This window comes from Haematobia irritans, chromosome 4, assembly GCF_050003625.1.
Source record: "Haematobia irritans isolate KBUSLIRL chromosome 4, ASM5000362v1, whole genome shotgun sequence".
Lineage (NCBI taxonomy): Eukaryota > Metazoa > Arthropoda > Insecta > Diptera > Muscidae > Haematobia > Haematobia irritans.
The window spans coordinates 204,765,672-204,780,070 of NC_134400.1; the positions used below are offsets into that span (position 1 = coordinate 204,765,672).

Consider the following 14,399-nt stretch of genomic DNA (forward strand, 5'->3'; position numbering starts at 1 on the left):
ATTTTGACAAAATTTTCTATAGAAATAAAATTTTGACAAAATTTTCTACAGAAAAAAAAACTTTGAGAAAATTTTCTATAGAAGTAAAATTTTGACAAGAAATAAAATTTAATTTCAGCATAAAATTAAACAAATCTATAAATTCAAACATTTCTTTCGAATAAAACAATATTTTTGTATATACTAACCACAAAAATGTGATCAACAATTTCAAAATATTTTATTTTAATTTCGTAGATTGTTGCTAAAATTGTCTTCAAATTTTTGTGGAGTATTTTTAACATGCGTGGCAATCGTGATACTAATACTGTAGATGTAAAATGGGATATAGCTCCTATGAAAGCGCTAACAAAAACTTGCAATTTCCCTATGTCAAATCAACTGTCAAATGCATTCGCATTTTAATTGGAAAAATTTTCGTGAAATTCTTTTTGTGTAAAGCCCTCTCAAGTTCTTCGATTTTTGTCAAAAGGTCGAAGGTGACATTATGTAGTTTTCTTAATAGAAATAAATCGAAAAGACCACATTCGGGAGAGTATGTTGCAAATACGAGGGTTTGCCTTTTATATTTCGGGATTGGAGAACAAAAACAAATATTAACCATCAAAAATTGGTTTTCAAAATATTCCCCACTAAGATCTATACACTTTTGCAGGCGTTACACTAGTGCAGCCAATGTCATTTATCTTAAAAAATTATTTAAAATTATTTCTTCAGACATACGGTGAATATGAATGTGTAAAATTATCCAGCTTAATCGCAGCTCAAAATTTTTTTACTTTTTCCAATTGTACAAGAGTCGAAATGTCGAAAAGATGTTTCTAAATTTTGAAAAGTTTAAAGGCAAAATTTAAATAACTTGAAAATTCGAAAAGTTAATCTCCAAATTTTGAAAAAACTCGTCAATTTGATTCTGATTACAATCCTCAATAAATGTACACACAAAAAAATTCTGATTCAATCACGAAATTAATTGATCCAATTAATTTTTTAATTGAAATGTCTTCAATCACAGAAATGATAGTATCAATTAAAAAATTAATTGAAGGTCAATTAAAAAGTTAATTGATCCAATTAAAAAATTAATTGATACTATTATTATTGTGATTGACTTTTGTTTCAATTTAAAAAATTGTTGAATCAATTAAATTTTTAATTGAATATTTTTTAAAACTCAATTAAAATTTAAATTGGAAAAATTTTCGTGAAATTTTTTTGTGCGTACGGAAAGGTGATCCAGGAAAGTTTATTTTGAAAAATTTGTATAAGGTCGGTATAGGGTAACCGCACCATTGTATCATATTTTTACTTTTATCACTTGCATCGGTGAATTTTACATAAAAGAGTGGAATTTGTTTTCAAGTTGTGTTCCAGTTGAAGTTATAAAAGTCGACAAAGCGGACTCTCGTTGAATTTCCAAAAAAGATAATTTTCGAGTTTCAATTAAAAGATTTTAATTCCGCCTCTCGCAACTCTCTCATATGGAAAACGCCCTAGGGGAGTTCTTATGAGCATGATTATTAACAGCAACAGTTCTTAAGAATTCCATATAATGGACAATCGATCTTTAATGTGGGCCGTAATGGAAAAGATCGAAATTTGGAATATTTTTGGTGATATTTTTCTGTGTATGATACTACACATTTCAGATTCCCAGAAAATTTCAGCTAAATCATATAAAAAGAGCTCCTTGTCATTGAGATAAACATGGAATCTGGATAGCAATCAGTGACAAGAGAGAAGTTCACCACTATGTTATCAAATTGGACTGAATAGACTATGTGAGCCTTAAATATAACGGGTAGCCTCTATACCTAACCTAACCTATATACAGTGAAGCCTCTGAAATGTGGAAACCCACGGTCGCCTAAATTTTGTCCACCTTTGAGAGGTGTCCAGGTTTGAGAGGTTAATTTTAATGTGTTAATATAGCAAACGTCCCCAGACAACTGTCCATATTTGGGAGGTGTACGGTTTTCAGAGTGTTCAAGTTTAAGAAGTTTCACTGTACATATTTTCGCGAAATTGGGTAAGAGTTCCTTGTTTCCGACTCAATACAAAAACGATGGTATCATTATACCCTGCGCCACACTGTGGAACAGGGTATTATAAGTTAGTGCATATGTTTGTAACACCCAGAAGGAGATGAGATAGACACATGGTGTCTTTGGCAATAATGCTCAGGGTGGGTCCCTGAGTCGATATAACCATGCCCGTCTGTCCGTCCGTTCATCTGTCTGTGAACACATATTTGTGATCAAAGTCTAGGTCGCAATTTAAGTCCAGTCGCCTTCAAATTGATTTTGGAAGAAATCGGTTCAGATTTAGATATAGCTCCCATATATATCTTTCGCCCGATATGCACTAAAATGGACCCAGCAGCCAGAGCTTTATACCGATTTGCTTGAAATGTTGTACAAACATAGCACTTAGTCGTATAGTCAAGTGTGCATTGATTGATTGAAATCGGTTCAGATTTAGATATAGCTCCCATATATATCTTTCGCCCGATATGGACTTATATGGCCCAGAAGCCAGATTTTTGGCCGAATTTGTTTGAAATTTTGCACTAGGAGTACAATTAGTAGTATAGTCAAGTGTGCAAAACTTGATTGAAATCGGTTCAGTTTTAGATATAGCTCCCATATATATCTTTCGCCCGATATGGACTAATATGGTCCTAAAAGCCAGAGTTTTGGCCCAATTTGGTTTAAATTTTGCACAGGGAGTAGATTTTGCATTGTAGCTATGCGTGGCAAATTTGGTTGAAATCGATTCAGATTTAGATATAGCTCCCATATATATGTTTTTCTGATTTCGACAAAAATGGTCAAAATACCAACATTTTCCTTGTAAAATCGCCACTGCTTAGTCGAAAAGTTGTAAAAATTACTCTAATTTTCCTAAACTTCTAATATATATATATCGAGCGATAAATCATAAATAAACTTTTGCGAAGTTTCGTTAAAATTGCTTCAGATTTAAATGTTTCCCATATTTTTTTTACTAACATTGTGTTCCACCCTAGTAAATTAGCCGACTTAAATTTTGAGTCTATAGATGTATATGGTATCGAATATATATTAGATATATGCAAAGTGGTGCAGGGTATAATATAGTCGGCCCCGCCCGATTTTAAACTTTCCTTACTTAAATTTTGGAAACTAACATTGTGTTCCATCCTAGTAAATTAGCCGACATAAATTTTGAGTCTATAGATTTTGTAGAAGTCTATCAAATTCTGTCCAGATCGAGTGATATTTAAATGTATGTATTTGGGACAGACCTTAATATATAGCACCCAACACATTTGACGGATGTGATATGGTATCGAACATTTATATCTACAAAGTGGTGCAGGGTATAGTATAGTCGCACCCAGAGAAGGAATATGATCACCTCAACCATGTTTTAAGAGCAAAATGTTATTTTTGAGTGGTGACCATGTAACATGGTTTTCGCAACCATGTTATCTTCTCGGAAATCATGTATCTGATTCCGGCAAGCAGGTTATATTTGACGAGAAAATAACATTTTAGTGACAAACATGTTACATGGTCACCATACAAAAATAACATGTTGCTCTTGAAACATGTTTGAGGTGATCATATTCCTTTTCTGCGTGCGGCCCCGCCCGACTTTAGACTTTCCTTACTTGTTTTTTACTAACATTGTGTTCCACCTTAGTAAATTAGCCGACTTAAATTTTGAGTCTATAGATGTATATGGTATCGAAAATATATTAGATATATGCAAAGTGATGCAGGGTATAATATAGTCGGCCCCGCCCGACTTTAGACTTTCCTTACTTAAATTTTGGAAACTAACATTGTGTTCCACCCTAGTAAATTAGCCGACATAAATTTTGAGTCTATAGATTTTGTAGAAGTCTATCAAATTCTGTCCAGATCGAGTGATATTTAAATATATGTATTTGGGACAAACCTTTATATATAGCCCCCAATACATTTGACGGATGTGATATAGTATCGAAAATTTAGATCTACAAAATGGTGCAGGGTATAATATAGTCGGCCCCGCCCGACTTTAGACTTTCCTTACTTGTTTTTTACTAAAATTGTGTTCCACCCTAGTGCATTAGCCAACTTAAATTTTGAGTCTATAGATTTTGTAGAAGTCTATCAAATTCTGTCCAGATCGAGTGATATTTAAATGTATGTATTTGGGACAAACCTTTATATATAGCACCCAACACATTTGACGGATGTGATATGGTATCGAAAATTTAGATCTACAAAGTGGTGTAGGGTATAATATAGTCGGCCCCGCCCGACTTTAGAGTTTCCTTAATTGTTTTTTTTTTACCTTCAGGCGTATTTAAGTTTGCCTGTAAATACATGCTCTGCAATTCGAATTGAACTAACAGACGTACACTCAGGACGATATCAGGTGATAGGTTGGTAATATCCGCCTGTATATGAGGTTAAAATATACACTAGTGGCTCTCTACTCTCTCTACTCTTAAGAATAAATGACTTTTGTGATTCTCTCATCAATGTAAATGTCATTCCTAAACGCAAAGAAACAAAAATTACATTAATACTTAGTAGCACGGCAAACTAGAGTTGGGGGGTTTGAACTTTTGTTCGCATTTTTCATTATTGCAAAACCCCACACACACACACACACAAATCAGCTGAATGTTTGTGCGAACAATCACTCTCATCGCTGGCGTTCAATGTGCAACAACAAGTCAAAGCCAAAATTATATTCAAATTGTTGAGGTATTAGAAACTAAGTGCAATACCACAATGGTGGAGGCAAGGAAACAAATGACCGAAAGGGGGGAAGAGGCTTAAAATAGAAAAGAAGTTTCTAAGCCATGGTGCATTTGTGATGTTTAGGAGTAACAGTGAAATGTTGGTCGTGGTCGTTGTCTTTTCTTTGTGGCTTTCATGTAATTTCTTCGTATATTTGACCGTCATCGTTCGTTTAATGTTGTGTTGGATGACTGTTGCTTTGTGGCTCTCTTCGTTTCAGGGTAGATGGTTTCTTGTTTTGTTTTTTGATTTTCTAACTGCATGCAATTTCATCGTTTTACCAAGACGACATTGTTATTGTTGTTGTTGCAAGTACAATTTCTTTGCAAAAACAACAAAATGAAATACAAATTCTTATTCTTGTTCGTTCATTCGTTTCATTATAACTGTTGTTTGCTTGAGACTCTCGTCGTCGTGTGTTGCACATTTTCTTCTTTGGTCGTTTGGCTAAAAGGAATTCACTCTCTTTCCGCAACGAAATGAAAAATGTGTGTTAAGCCAATGACCGATAGTGGCTGCAAAAAGTGCAACAAACAAAACAAGAACAACAACCACAACAACAAAAACTACAAAACAGCAACAATCGAACAGCCATTGCCTCAGACATCAGAATCAAGCCCCAATAACAACAATACCAAGAACAACATTGAGAATCCACACTCACTCTGTGAGTGTGTGAGGTTATATTGCAAACTAACGGTGCTTTCTTTCGTGTAACAGTTGTTCGCAAGCAAGCAATTTACTATGCTCGCGGGCAAATATTGATGTTGTTGTTTTTGTAATTCATGTTAGTTTCGTACTTTTATGTTTTTGCTTTTGTGGATCAGGTTGCGCCTACTGCCGGCGTTCGTTGGCTTATTGCTGCGATCATCACGATGATGATGATGATGATGATGATCACAATCTCATCATCTACGTCATTTGTCATCGTGGCTTATACGAATGCAACTTGAATTCATGGCTGCTGCACATTTCTCCAAAAGACAAATATGTCCATATTTCATTTGCTGACATTTCTTCTTCTTTTTCTACGTCGTTTCTTCTTTCACAAGAAAGAATTATTCCTTTCTTATTTTTATTTTCTTTGTGTTTTTTTTTGTCTTTGGCTCTCTACCATCGCAGTTACACATAATTTGGAAATTCCTCTGGAATTATTTTTATATGTGTGTGTGTATTTCTTTTAGCCCATCTCATGTCACTGGGGATATGGTGGGAGATTGGGACATTTTCCAGCTCCAAAAGTGCAGCCAAGATAGAGAGAGAGAGAGAGATGTGATCACATTACAAAAATTAGGCTAGGTTAGGTTCAAACGACAATTAGTTTACCGCATAGATCCATGAAAACTGACCTAGACAATGCACACAGCAAAAAAAAACTGTTATATGAGAAAAATTACATGCTCCGTGCGAAAATTGAACTAAATTTAATTCCATTTTTATACCCTGCGCCACACTGTGGAACAGGGTATTATAAGTTAGTGCATATGTTTGCAACACCCAGAAGGAGACGAGATAGACACATGGTGTCTTTGGCAAAAATGCTCAGGGTGGGCTCCTGAGTCGATATAGTCATGTCCGTCTGTCCGTGAACACATTTTTGTAATCAAAATCTAGGTCGCAGTTTTTGGCACAAGTATGTGTTTTGGCTCAGAATAGATCCCCATTGATTTTGAAAGAAATCGGTTCAGATTTAGATATAGCTCCCATATATATATATATATATTTCGACCGATATGGACTTATATGGCCCCAGAAGCCAGAGTTTTACCCTAATTTGCTTAAAATTTTGCACAAGAAGAACAATTAATGCTATAGTCAAGTGTGCCAAATTTTATTGAAATTGATTCGGGTTTAGATATAGCTCCCATATATATCTTTCGCGCGATATGGACTAATACGGTCCCTGAAGCCAGAGTTTTACCCCAATTTGGTTGAAATTTTGCACTAGGAGTACAATTATTAGTGTAGTCAAGTGTGTAAAATTTTATTGAAACCGGTTCAGATTTAGATATAGCTCCCATATATATCGTTCGCCCGATTTACACTCATATGACCACAGTGGCCAATCTTTTACTCCGATTTAATTGAAATTTTGCACAGGGAGTAGAATTAGCATTGTAGATATGCGTGCCAAATGTGGTTGAAATCGGTTCAGATGTAGATATAGCTCCCATATATATCGTTCGCCCGATTTACACTCATATGGCCACAGAGGCCAATTTTTTGCTCCGATTTAGTTGAAATTTTGCACAGGGAGTAGAAATAGCATTGTAGCTATGCGTGCCAAATTTACTAGTGATTTTCGTGAAATTTTGCGCAAAGAGTAGAATTGACATTCTACCAATGCTTGGTAAATTTGATTGAAATCGGTTCAGATTTAGATATAGCTCCCTTATATATCTTTCGTCCGATTTGCACTTATATGGCCTCAAAAGCCAGAGTTTTTCCCTGAATTGTTTCAGATTTTGCACGAGAGGTACGTTTAACGGTATCGTTATGTGTGCCAAATTTGGTTAAAATCCGTTCAGATTTAGTTATATTTCTCATATATATCTTTCTTCCGATTTGGACTTATATGGCTTCAAAAGCCAGAGTTTTGCCCTTAATTGTTTTTTTTTTTTCACAAGAAGTACGTTTAATAGTATCGGTAAGTGTGCCAAATTGCGTTGAAATCGGTTCAGATTTAGATATAGCTCCCATATATATCTTTTGCCCGATTTACACTCTTATGACCACGGGGGTCAAAGTTATACTCCCATTTACGTGGAATTTTGCAGAGATTGCAGAATTATTATTCTAACTATGCATGTCAAATTTAGTCAAAAACGGTTCAGATTATATGTAGCTCCTACACGCAAAAAAATAATTCTTTCCTCCCAAACGAAATTTTAGACAAACAAAGTTCGTTTCTCATTTGCTTTTCGCTGTAAGGAAGTGTATTTGGAAGAAAAGTATATACTTTTTGTGATAAACGTTTATTCTTTTCCAGGATGTAAAAACAATTTCATAAAGACTAGCTCAAAAAAAAAAACATTATTTTCTTGCTAATTGCATTGTACCTCACATCTTTCTCACATCCACGAGGATTTTTAGTTCTTAACACCTTTTCCTGTAATACCAACAATGTAGAAGAAATTATACAATTTTATAAATTTTTTTTTACCTTTCGCCTGGACGGAGAATCGAACCGCGGACCATGCACATTGTTAGCCAACACACTAACCACTGAGCTATGTACCTGTTATGGTCATCAATAGATAAATATCCATATAAGTTATATTTATATAGCATAGCTTGCGGCGCCCACGAACCGAATAAACAAAGTTTATTTAACAGAAACAAACATTTAGTTTGGCACCGTGGATCAGTGGTAGCACGTCCGACTCTCATGCCAAGGGTCGTGGGTTCGATCCCTGCTTCGGCCAAAGTTTTTTTTTTGCTTTTGTTTTTTTTACATATATTTCAGATATATTCGGAAGATTCCGAAAAAATGTTCAACATTACATTGTACTATATTAAATTTTGAACTGTAAAATGTGTCTTATTAAAGACCTAAAGTCAGAAAAGAACAGTGTTTGATATAAACGAAATGGACTGTGTTGTTATTTCAAAAATAACTTTTTTTATTGAAAAAAATAAAAATTTTGTAACAAACGAATTTTTTTGGTGATAAAAGTTTAAAATTTTCGAAGCAATTCAAAAAACTCTAACAAAAGAAAAACGTTTTCGGTACACGTTTTCCAAACGTTTTTTTTTTCTTTGCGTGTATATATACGTACACCAGAGTTGGGGAAATATGGTAGACTGGGGGCTAATCACGGCATTCGATATCGAGAACTTTTGATCGAAATCTAAATTTTTCGGATCACGGGAGTTGATATCGAGTTTTTTTGATCGACAATTGTTTCGATTGGTAAATTGCAATCGTAAAACATTTTTCACATGTTTTTTACATTGTTTTCGCCATATAGGAATAGTAAATATATTAGTTTTAGTTCGAATTGTTGCTAGTTTGTAGTAAATTTACATATAATGAACATATTTTTAATATTTAGGACCAATGCAATTCCAATAAAAGTTAAACAAAAATTGGTCATAGTAGTGTTCGCAGCGAGCATTCTAGCTTGGCAAAGAACCATATATAAAGCGCACATGCTAGATCGATATTCAAGAGATTGTGATCGACCAAATACCGTACCATTCCGTGACAACATAACGCTTCTGGACCACCTTGTAAGAATAGTGAATTATGAAGGCTCCCACTCGCAAAAAGTTTTAAGACGGCAGACAATTGTAAAGTGATAAAATTGACGTTGACATGCCACCAAAAATTATTTTCCATTTGAACGCCTCCTTCGTCAGCCGAAATCGTCCATTGAGCCTACAAAAGGTGACTTTCTAACAGTGCACACCATTTCAAACCCATGTACTTACACCAATAACAATGTGCACTTTTATTCCTTATTTGTCGCCGAATTATTTCATATTCATCTCATCATCCAATTAGAAAGGAATTTGGAGGAATGTAAAAAGAGATATGGGTCCATAAGATGTAATGCAATACAATTTACTTTTTACTTTGAAACCTCCAAAAACATGTTTTTTTCCTACATTCTATTTTGTGACGCTAACTTAGTTTTGTCATTTCATTTTGCTCTGCTTCGTTTTTTGCTGTTGGCAACGCTTGAGAAATTGCATCAAATTTCGATCGAATGCCGTGATCCAAACTTTTAATCGTATCGACAATTTTTTCGATACGATTATGAATTCGATATCGAATGCCGTGATTAGCCCCCTGTTTTATATTTTAGACCCATTTTCAATGGGATTTTCCTCCAATTGACTGGATAGTTTCCACAGAGAATTTATTTAATATGATATTTAAGTGTGCCAAGTTTGATATAATTTGGTTTAGATTTAAATAAAGCCTCCATATATTCATCAGGGCCTCTGGATGGTTGGTCTGAGCTTTCTTTCAAAGGGAACGAGCAGGCGGAAGCTCTGGGACAAAGCGGACCGCATCGGAAGGAAGAATATGGAAAGATCAGATCGAGGAATCACAATGGACCTATACTTGTCTAAGTGGACATCAATTTAAACACAAAAATTGATGTCATCCTCTACAACCTAACCTAACCTAAGCCTCCATATATCCGTTTTTCCGGTTTATACAAATATGACCATAATTCCCACATTTTACACAAAATTCTGTGATGATTTCGCCATATCTTAGCTATACCCTACACACTGTAATGCCAAAATTTCCACAGAATGGTTTTAAATAAGGCTCCAAGTCGCCCGACTAGACCAAATAATATACCACAACCCACACTTGACCACATATCTTGGCGAGAACTAACCAATATCCTTCTAAAATTGCCACTGATGAATAGCAAAAATTGTAAATATTACTAAAATTGTCCTATATCTCGAATACATACGTATTGCCTGATAAATCATAAATGCTCTTTTGTACAATTGCAATAAAATTTCTCTCGCTTCATATTTCCCTTATTTGAATATTTGAAGCAGTTAAGATGGTAACACAAGTCTTTGTCTACATAGTGGTGCAAGTTATAATATAGTCGGCCCCGCCCGACTTTAGACTTTACTTACTTGTTTTTACTAACATAGTGTGCCATCCCAGGGCATTAGCCGATTTGATATAAATGGTGGTTAAATTTTAAGGGCCGATGTTGAATGTGAACCACACTTAAACGCCAAGTTTTTTTTCCGAATTTTATTTGACATTTCTCTATTTCAGACTTACTCAATTTGAACCATGGAGAGATACACAACCCAACAACGTGTTAAAGTTATCCAGACTTATTATGAAAATGGGTGTTCAAATCAAAATGCATATCGTGCGCTTCGTGATTTTTTTGGTCAATCTGATCGTCCAAATGTGCGTATAATCGCAAACATCGTGGAACAGTTCGAGCAAACCGGGTCTGTAGAAGATGTGAGAACACCAGTGCATGCTCGTACAGCTTGTACTGCAGAAAATATTGCTGCTGTTCGCGATAGTGTGGCTGAAGAGCCGTCCACCCCAACTCGTCGTCGTGCCCAACAATTGCACCTCTCACGCTCGTCGTTGATGAACATTATGCATAAAGACTTGCATTTACACGCTTACAAGGTGCAATTGGCACAAGAACTAAAGCCTCTTGACCATTCCAAACGTCGTGAATGGGCAGAATGGTTCCAAGAAATGGCAACAGTGGATGATCAATTTTTGGAAGAAAATCATCTTCAGTGAGACACATTTTCACCTCAGTGGATTCGTCAATAAACAGAATTGCCGCATTTGGGCTAATGAGAATCCAAGAGTGATTGTCGAAAAACCAACACACCCACAAAGAGTTACTGTTTGGTGCGGTTTATGGGCTGGCGGCATCATCGGGCCGTATTTTTTCCAAAATGAGGCCGGTCAGGCAGTTACTGTGAATGGGGTTCGCTATCGTGAGATGATAACGAACTTTTTATGGCCCGAATTGGAAGATATGAATGTGGACGATATGTGGTTTCAGCAGGACGGTGCCACTTGCCACAGAGCTAACGAAACAATGGCTCTTTTGCGCAACAAATTCAATGGCCGTGTTATCTCACGTAATGGCGATGTCAATTGGCCGCCAAGATCATGTGATTTGACACCGTTGGACTTTTTTCTTTGGGGTTATTTGAAAGAAAAGGTGTACGTCGATAAGCCAGCAACAATTCAAGAGCTAAAGGATGAGATAATACGGCATAGAACCTCCATTATGCCTCAGCGTCATCGAAAATTTGGACCATCGGATTAAGGTGTGCCACCGAGGTCGCGGCGCCCATTTGTCCGATATTTTATTCCATACATAATTGAATAATACCAATATATTATAATAAAGTAAAGTTACAATAATTTCCTAAATAGTTTGTGTTTTATTCAACATCAACATCGGCCCTTGAAATTTTAGTATCGAAAATGTGGATTTACAAAGCGGTGCAGGGTATAATATAGTCGACCACGCCCGACTTTAAACTTTCCTTACTTGTTTTACCCTCCACCATAGGATGGGGGTATATTAACTTTGTCATTCCGTTTGTAACACATCGAAATATTGCTCTAAGACCCCATAAAGTATATATATTCTGGGTCGTGGTGAAATTCTGAGTCGATCTAAGCATGTCCGTCCGTCTGTCCGGCTGTCCGTCCGTCTGTGGAAATCACGCTAATTTCCGAACGAAACTAGCTATCGACTTGAAACTTGGCACAAGTAGTTGTTATTCATGTAGGTCGGATGGTATTGAAAATGGGCCATATCGGCCCACGTTTACGTATAGCCCCCATATAAACCGATCCACAAATTTGGCTTGCGGAGCCTTCCGGAGCAGTAAAATTCATCCGATCCGGTTGAAATTTGGTACCTGATGTTAGTATACGGTCTCTAACAACCATGCAAAAATTGGTCCATATCGGTCCATAAATATATATAGCTCCCATATAAACCGATCCCCAGATTTGACCTCCGGAGCCTCTTGGAGGAGCAAACTTCATCCTACCCGATTGAAATTTGGTACGTGGTGTTAGTATATGGTCTCTAACAACCATGCAAAAACTGGTCCATATCGGTCCATAATTATATATAGCTCCCATATAAACCGATCCCCAGATTTGACCTCCGGAGCCTCTTGGAGGGGTAAAATTCATCCGATCCGTTTGAAATTAGGTACCTGATGTTAGTATACGGTATCTAACAAGCATGCAAAAATTGGTCCATATCGGTCCATAATTATATATAGCTCCCATATAAACCGATCCCCAGATTTGAACTCTGGAGCCTCTTGGATGAGCAAAATTCATCCGATCCAATTGAAATTTAGTACGTGGTGTTAGTATATGGTCTATAACAACCGTGCAAAAATTGGTCCATATCGGTCCATAATTATATATAGCTCCCATATAAACCGATCCCCAGATTTGACCTCCGGAGCCTCTTGTAGGAGCAAAAGTCATCCGATGCGGTTGAAATTTGGTACATTTCGTTAGTATATGGCGTCTAACAGCCATGTAAAAATTGTCAAATTTTATTACTATAGAAAGTTTTGTCAAAATTTCATTTCTATGGAAAGTTTTGTAAAAAGTTTATTTCTATAGCAATGTTTGTCAACATTTTATTTCCATAGAAAATTTTGTCAAAATTTTATTTCTATAGAAAATTTTGTAAAAAATTTATTTCTGTAGAAAATTTTGTCAACATTTTATTTCTATAGACAATTTTGTCAACATTTTATTTCTATAGAACATTTTGTCAACATTTTATTTCTATAGACAATTTTGTCAACATTTTATTTTTATAGAAAATTTTGTCAAAATTTTATTGCTATTGAAAATTTTGTCAACATTTTACTTCCATAGAAAATTTTGTCAAACTGAATTATATACGTATTTAATCGGCCTTTTTTTTGTTTAATATATACCCCTTATGGACTAACTTACAATTTAGAAGACAGTGTTAAAAAGTTTTACGATACCTTGCCATCGGCAAGTGTTATCGCAACCCAAGTAATTCGATTGTGGATGACAGCCTTTAGTAGAAGTTCCTACGCAATCCATGGTGGAGGGTACGTAAGATTCGGCCTGGCCGAACTTACGGCCGTATATACTTGTTTTCTATTCTTAAGTTATTACTGATTTCCTACAGTAGAACCCTTTTTTATTTGTCATAAAAACTTGAAAAAAAAAAACAGAAAAATACTGGCAACACTGATTGTGACCACTTATAACCTCAAAAATTGCATGCTTTACGACAGAGTTGGCAGTTTGCAAAACTAGTGTTAACCAATCTCCAAATATAAATGACAACCCTCGAAATTGTTGTGGTCCCAAATTATATCATAAAATGGAAAATTATAAAATACCGAGAATATTGAAACAGTATTTAAAAAAAATCTTAGGCTATTCTTTTCTTTTGTACCGTGTGAGCAGTATTTTTACATTAATCAAAAATTAAAACGAGCCCTATGTTGGGTTAGGTAATGCTGGTGACATTTCAGAGGGTTTCAAAGCTTCTCTAAGTGGTTTCACTGGAATGTGGAACGCCGTTCGGACTCAGCTATAAAAAGGAGGTCCGTTGTCATCGAGCTTAACATGGAATGGGGCAGCACTCAGTGATAAGAGAGAAGTTCACCACTGTGGTATCACAATGGACTGAATAGTCTAAGTGAGCCTGATACATCGGACTGCCACATAATCTAACCTAACCTAGGTTAGGTTAAAGTGGTAGCACGATTAAGTTTCAGGCTCACTTAGACTATTAAGTCCATTGTGTTTTGTATGCCCCACATTTGGACCCCTGTTGCATTTGGTTTTTACGGTTAATTTTCCTGGGGTCTCTTTTCACACCGATAAAATAGGGACACTTTCGTAATGTTTGTATTTTAGAAATTCAGTTTAAAATCTTAACAAATCATTAGCTTAGCAAATGATCTCTTTTTGTGGCTTAGAAAAAAAAAACAAACAAAAACAATGTAGTTAATAAAATCAAAACAAATCCCATATAAAACCATAAATCATCTTTTCTTAAAAATTTCATATTTGTCCTTCATATAAAGTGGTCTAAAATGAAAAGAAAAAACTAG

General features: G+C 35.6%; 1 long non-coding RNA gene across 1 annotated transcript; it reads right to left on the reverse strand.

Annotated features, from left to right (window-relative positions):
• Nucleotides 1-8,766: 8,766 nt before the first annotated feature.
• LOC142234603 (uncharacterized) lies at nt 8,767-9,571 on the reverse strand. The gene is made up of 2 exons (XR_012721660.1): nt 9,216-9,571; nt 8,767-9,162 (listed from the first exon to the last, which is right to left on the reverse strand). It is a non-coding gene; the product is annotated as an uncharacterized LOC142234603 (long non-coding RNA).
• Nucleotides 9,572-14,399: the final 4,828 nt, after the last annotated feature.